General features: G+C 42.4%; 1 long non-coding RNA gene across 1 annotated transcript; it reads right to left on the bottom strand.

The window, feature by feature from the left end:
- Positions 1-4444: 4444 nt before the first annotated feature.
- LOC111966078 (uncharacterized) lies at positions 4445-6226 on the bottom strand. The gene is made up of 3 exons (XR_002877613.2): positions 6200-6226; positions 5213-6163; positions 4445-4862 (listed from the first exon to the last, which is right to left on the bottom strand). It is a non-coding gene; the product is annotated as an uncharacterized lncRNA (long non-coding RNA).
- Positions 6227-6292: the final 66 nt, after the last annotated feature.

Genomic DNA, 6292 nt, shown 5'->3' with positions numbered 1-6292 from the left:
CACCCTCTGTCCTCTAATACTAGCTCTAAAACCACTCCTGCTCTCTCTATTTCTTATCTGGTCCTTGAGAAGGCAAGGCTGAACAAGGAAGGTATTTTTACAGGAGGGCTCAGGAAAATGCAGCACGGTCTTTCTATTAAAGGGACATTTTATCACTGCTCTTTCACTGTATATGTCCATTGGGAGTCCCGTAGGGCGGCGCACAATTAGCCCAGCGCCGTCCGGGTTTGGCTGGGGTAGGCCGTCATTGTAAATAAGAATTTGTTCTTAACTGACTTGCCTAGTTAAATAAAGGTTAAATAAATCAAATAAAATGTATATGTTAATGTGTCATAAAAAATGTTTACTTCCTCACTACATGCAAAAGCGAGTGTTTCTGCATCTCACCGGAAGAAACAGGCCATCTACATTTCCTGGTTGTAAGCAAACCACAATATCCAGAATTCATAGCGAATTCATATCAGAACGTACTACCACCCCTGTCGAGGTGGATCCAGTTGAGAATGGGTGTCAGCAGGTAGCTAATGTTACTCACTGGACAAGCCACTCYGTCATAGAACATCAGCTTGAGAATAACTATTTATTTTTATTTTCGTGTCGACAACAACTGTAAAGTTCTGTCATGGTGTGGTGCTCAGTACCTGGATGTGCAAACTACAAGCAAGAACAGGATGATGGGGTAACATTTCATTGGTTACCTTACTAAAGAAGTCAAGCAGAGGTAACATAGCTAACTTATCTAKAGTAGCTAGCTAACTAGCTAGCGAACTACATTTGTTTATCTAAACCAAATTCTAGCTAGTTTTCATAATATGCTGGCTAGATATCACAAAGCAAATCAATGTAATTAGCCAGCTGCTACGTAACGTAAACTCACGTAAACTCGTACATCGCCTTGGTCCGTACAATTGCCCTTATTTTAGCGCCCCAAAAACGTAATACTTCCAGATCAACTGTAATGTCAATACCATTGTAAAGCACAATTTCTCCCCTTTCCAACAGAATCAATTACATGACATAAAAGCTGCCCGTTTCTGCATAATTGAAGCAGGCAATGAGCCCCTTCAGGTCTTTTTAAAAATGGCGGGTGGGGAAGCGAAACTAATGAGTGATAGTGAGAAGGAGAGATGTTGTGTGGAAAATTGCTTTTTTTCACTCGATCTGTCCAACTTATCACCTTATCGCCTCTAAAAATGTAAATAAAATACTATAAAGAGTTTATATAATGTGTCATTACATACCTATTTGAAGGGTTGTGTCGAATTTGAATTGGGTTTTTAGGGCGGTGCTAAAGTGATCTTAGAAGTAAACAGCGGCTTTGAGAATGATGATCGCATGCAATGATGATGCAAAAAATGACTAGGCATCCCCCCCTTACCCCCGTCACTCTCCATTTCTTGTTTTTAAACGATGAGAGAATCGCTACACCTGGTGGAGAGAGATTGTAAGGCAGAAATAGTTGCTTTATGCGTGCTGTACGTTACGACATGACACGTCACGATGTAACGGAGGGTCCGTTTTTTCAACTTTTCTCCAATACTATAGAGCCATTACCATGTCGATCAACGCTTGAATAGAAACCTAGTTCACACCCCCGATTTTGAAGTCAACACAGTCGCTACAGTCCCATTAGTTTTCTTTGTAGCCTCGTATGAATGTTGCGGTTGCGCACATTTGTACGGAATGGGGTGAGTTTACGTTATATGGCGATGTGATTTGTAACTTTGCAAGCTAACGTTAGGTTACATTAGCAAGCTAACTACCACAGAGGCTAACATGACTAGCCTTTGTGTTCCCGTTCAACATATGCAGCGGCATCAACATCAAGCTCAGCACCAGGTACTAGTGTAAATCACCTTTTCCTTCCATGACTCCATGAGCAAAAAAAACAACTGGAGCTTGGGATTAACATGGTCTGTGTCTAGTTGTCATAGTTGGTTTGTTTAGAAGTAGGCTACAACTTTTCTCTGTATTATGGAGACTTAGTTGATTGTTTATGCAAAACCTGAAGTCTAAATTGGAGAAAAACARGAGTTATTAGTAAGGAGGGGATGGTGTGGGTGACTGACTGGTGTCTGTTGGGGGTGTGTATTGTGTGTGACAGTTAGTATGCATTATCTATTGACATACTTGTTCGAGTGTGTATTGATGGGGACAAAGTAGTAAAATGTTGGCTAATCACTGACTAGTGTGTGTTCTAAAGACTCATCCTGCTGCTGATGATCTTGACACCAGCTTTAGTAGTACAGATCCTGTACACCCATTGGATGAGAGCTTTCAGCCGTGAACATGCTTAAGCTCAACTTCATCTGACTCGGAAGAGGAAAAGACTGCACAGGTCTGGCAAGAGCTCATGAAGTTCTGCCAGACCAGCTGCCATTGCCCAACACAAGACAAGGTTTACCAGATTAAGAACATTCAGGACCCTGCCTGGAATATTCAACCAACACAACATCCATATTCAATTAGAGTGACGTTGTAGTATAATATAGAATGCCTAGTATGCTCACAACTGCATTGTGGTATAGCTATTGCTAGCTCAGTAGATAAACTCAGCAAAAAAAGAAACGTCCTCTCACTAACAACTGCGTTTATTTTCAGCAACTTAACATGTGTAAATATGTGTATGAACATGACAAGATTCAACAACTGAGACATAAACTGAACAAGTTCCACAGACATGTGACTAACAGAAAAGGAATAATGTGTCCCTGAACAAAGGGGGTCAAAATCAAAAGTAACAGTCAGTATCTGGTGCAATAAGTACTGCAGTGCATCTCCTCCTCATGGACTGCACCAGATTTGCCAGTTCTTGCTGTGTGATGTTACCCCACTCTTCCACCAAGGCACCTGCAAGTTACCGGACATTTCTGAGGGGAATGGCCCTAGCCCTCACCTCCGATCCAACAGGTCCCAGACGTGCTCAATGGGATTGAGATCCGGGCTCTTCGCTGGCCATGGTAGAACACTGACATTCCTGTCTTGCAGGACATCATGCACAGAATGWGCAGTATGGCTGGTGGCATTGTCATACTGGAGGGTCATGTCAGGATGAGCCTGCAGGAAGGGTACCACATGAGGGAGGAGGATGTCTTCCCTGTAACGCACAGCGTTGAGATTGCCTGCAATGACAACAAGCTCAGTCCAATGATGCTGTGACACACCGCCCCAGACCATGACGGATCCTCTACCTCCAAATCGATCCCGCTCCAGAGTACAAGCTCGGGTGTAACGCTCATTCCTTCGACGATAAACGCACATTCGACCATCATCCCTGGTGAGACAAAACCGCGACTCGTCAGTGAAGAGCACTTTTTGCCAGTCCTGTCTGGGTTTGTGCCCTGCCTTACAACGGGCTTCAATCCAGCCTCTCTTAGCCAATTGCGGACAGTCTGAGCACTGATGGAGGGATTGTGCGTTCCTGCCATAACTTGGGCAGTTGTTGTTGCCATTTTMTTATTTAACCTTTAACTAGGCAAGTCAGTTAAGAACAAATTCTTATTTACAATGAAGGCCTAGGAACAGTGGGTTAACTGCCTTGTTCAGGGGCAGAACAACAGATWTTTACCTTGTCAGCTCGGGGATTCGATCTAGCAACCTTTCGGTTACTGGCCCAACACTCTAACCACTAGGCTACCTGCCGCCATCCTGTACCTGTCCCGTAGTTGTGATGTTCAGATGTACCGATCCTGTGCAGGTGTTGTTACACGTGGTCTGCCACTGCGAGGATGATCAGCTGTCTGTCCTGTCTCCCTGTAGCGCTGTCTTAGGCGCCTCACAGTACGGACATTGCAATTTATTGCCCCGGCCACATCTGCAGTCTTCATGCCTCCTTGCAGRATGCCTAAGGCACGTTCACACAGATGAGCAGGGACCCTGGGCATCATTCTTTTGGTGTTTTTCAGAGTCWGTAGAAAGGCCTCTTTAGTGTTCATAACTGTGACCTTAATTGCCTACCGTCTGTAAGCTGTTAGTGTKTTATCGACCGTTCCACAGGTGCATGTTCATTAATTGTTTATGCTTCATTGAACAAGCATGGGAAACAGTGTTTAAACCCTTTACAATGAAGATCTGTGAAGTTATTCTGATTTTAACGAATTATCTTTGAAAGACAGGGTCCTGAAAAAGGGACGTTTCTTTTTTTGCTGAGTTTATGTATATAATGGAGTTTGATCAAATGTTTTATATAATCTTTTTTTCCATGAGTACTGACAAGTGACTAAATGATTCCAGCTGCATCAGAAACCAATAAAGTGTTGACTTCTGGATCAATTCATTGTGATATTCATTAAATGTATTTGGAAGTAACTAGCTACAATCTTACTACTAAAACAAATGATGCAGGGAGTTGCTGCATCATTTCAACTTTAATTTCTTTAGAATTAAACATGTTTTAATAAAATAATAGAATAGTCTGTCAATGTGGCAAATAAGTAGACATGGCTTCTATTCCAGACATAGTTTATTTGCTCTGGAGACCAAGGTGAGTTTACACAGCAGTATGCAGGAACAGTTATGGCAATGTACTGTATGACATTTATACAACAGTAGAAGAAAAATATACTACTAACACCTATAATAAATACTACAGTTCTACAATGTGAATATTGCATATGGCCTGTTTGGGYGGTGCAGTGAGGTGTTCAGAGTCACTTTGATACAAGGGGAGATTGTTGTTATGGACCTTACACACTCTCCGCTTGAGTCATCAACTTATTTGTATCTAACATACTGTCCACTGTGTGAGGGATACATTGCTAATATGGCTCCAACAACATATGCAGACAAGGGGATTCAGTGCCTAGCTTCTCCCATGTAGAACAAACTCCCAAAATAATCTGTAGGCCACCAAGAAGTATTGRCTGTAAGAGAATGACAAAAACACTATTAGACTTTCATGGGCAATTGTTGTGTACTGTCTGTATTCCTACTGTAGCAGCACGATGCAGAATATTTCACATCTCACAGGCGCACATTAGCTAGTTAGCTACTGAGGCTAGCTAGGCTAGCTAGCGAACGTTAGCTATCTAGCAAGCTACATTAGGCTACAGTACATTTTGGGTATAGCAAACAGAGCTAGTTAGCTTAARTTGGCTTGTGGTATTAGCAAGCCCTGCTATGGCCGAATCGATCACAAAATTATACTGTAGTGAAAAATACTGTCTCATGTGAAAAGAGAACTTAGCTAGCTACCGACAGCAAAATAACTTACTTGTTTGTCATTTGCCCTACTGGTCCAGCTGGTCTAGGCTGCCTCCGCCAGTTGATCTTGAAGGTTCTGAAGAACGTCTCGCGCACACCAAAATCCATATGTGAGTCAACTTCAATGGTCTGTCACATACACATGATCCATGGGGTCTGCAGTGACCTCCTCCAGCAAGAGAATTTGTTGAGCACTGACGTTCCTCTTTTGTTGGCATGGCTAGACAGCACCCGCATAGGTACCACCAGTCGGAGTCTGACCGTGGCTCCCCATCGTTGTTTGCTGGTCTCGCAATTCTTGTTCTCGCTGTCTCAACTCGGCTTCAGTGTATTCCGGCTCAAATGAATAGGGCAGTATATCCCTATGTTAGTATGTAAAAGAACATCAAAAAACTGTTTCGTCGTCAAGCTCTTCTTGGAAAGAGGAATTATCAGAAGCAGCCATTGTAATTATTTTGCCATCTTGGATAGACAGTGCACGGTAACATAGCTCCCATTAACGTGTAGATACTAGTACCGACGCCATTTTGAAAAGCAAAGTAGGGCTCCTGTCAGGCTGTAGTCTTTACAAAGCCAGGGAAAATTTGTCAACCTAGGTATCCTGCGATGTCGTGGCAGATAGGAACATCGTTGAGACAAGTCCAATGGCTCTATTGAACAAGGCCAACCATATCTACTCTCTGCTAGCATGTATGTGTAATTGGCAAAACACAAAGGCCACAATAATTGCTACAAAACATGACTCCATTCATTTTTAGATCAGACAGCAGGCTCAATCAAACAATTATGTCATTGGTTGAACTCTCCCGGGGTGAAAATAAAAAAATACTGCTATGGTGCATAATTATGTCTGAAACACCTCGCATCACTCATAATTATGTCTGGAACACCTCTCATCACTCATAATTATGTCTGAAACACCTCTCATCACTCATAATTATGTCTGAAACACCTCTCATCACTCATTAATTATGGGTCTGAAACACCCTCTCATCACTTCATAATTATGTCTGAAACACCTCTCTCACTCATAAACTTATGTCTTGAAACACCTCTCATCTCACTCATTAATTATGTCTGAAACAACTGC

This window comes from Salvelinus sp. IW2-2015, linkage group LG7 (genome assembly GCF_002910315.2).
Source record: "Salvelinus sp. IW2-2015 linkage group LG7, ASM291031v2, whole genome shotgun sequence".
In the NCBI taxonomy this organism is placed as follows: domain Eukaryota; kingdom Metazoa; phylum Chordata; class Actinopteri; order Salmoniformes; family Salmonidae; genus Salvelinus; species Salvelinus sp. IW2-2015.
Note: the sequence above shows the minus strand (reverse complement) of the source record. Positions and strands in the feature narration are given on the sequence as shown.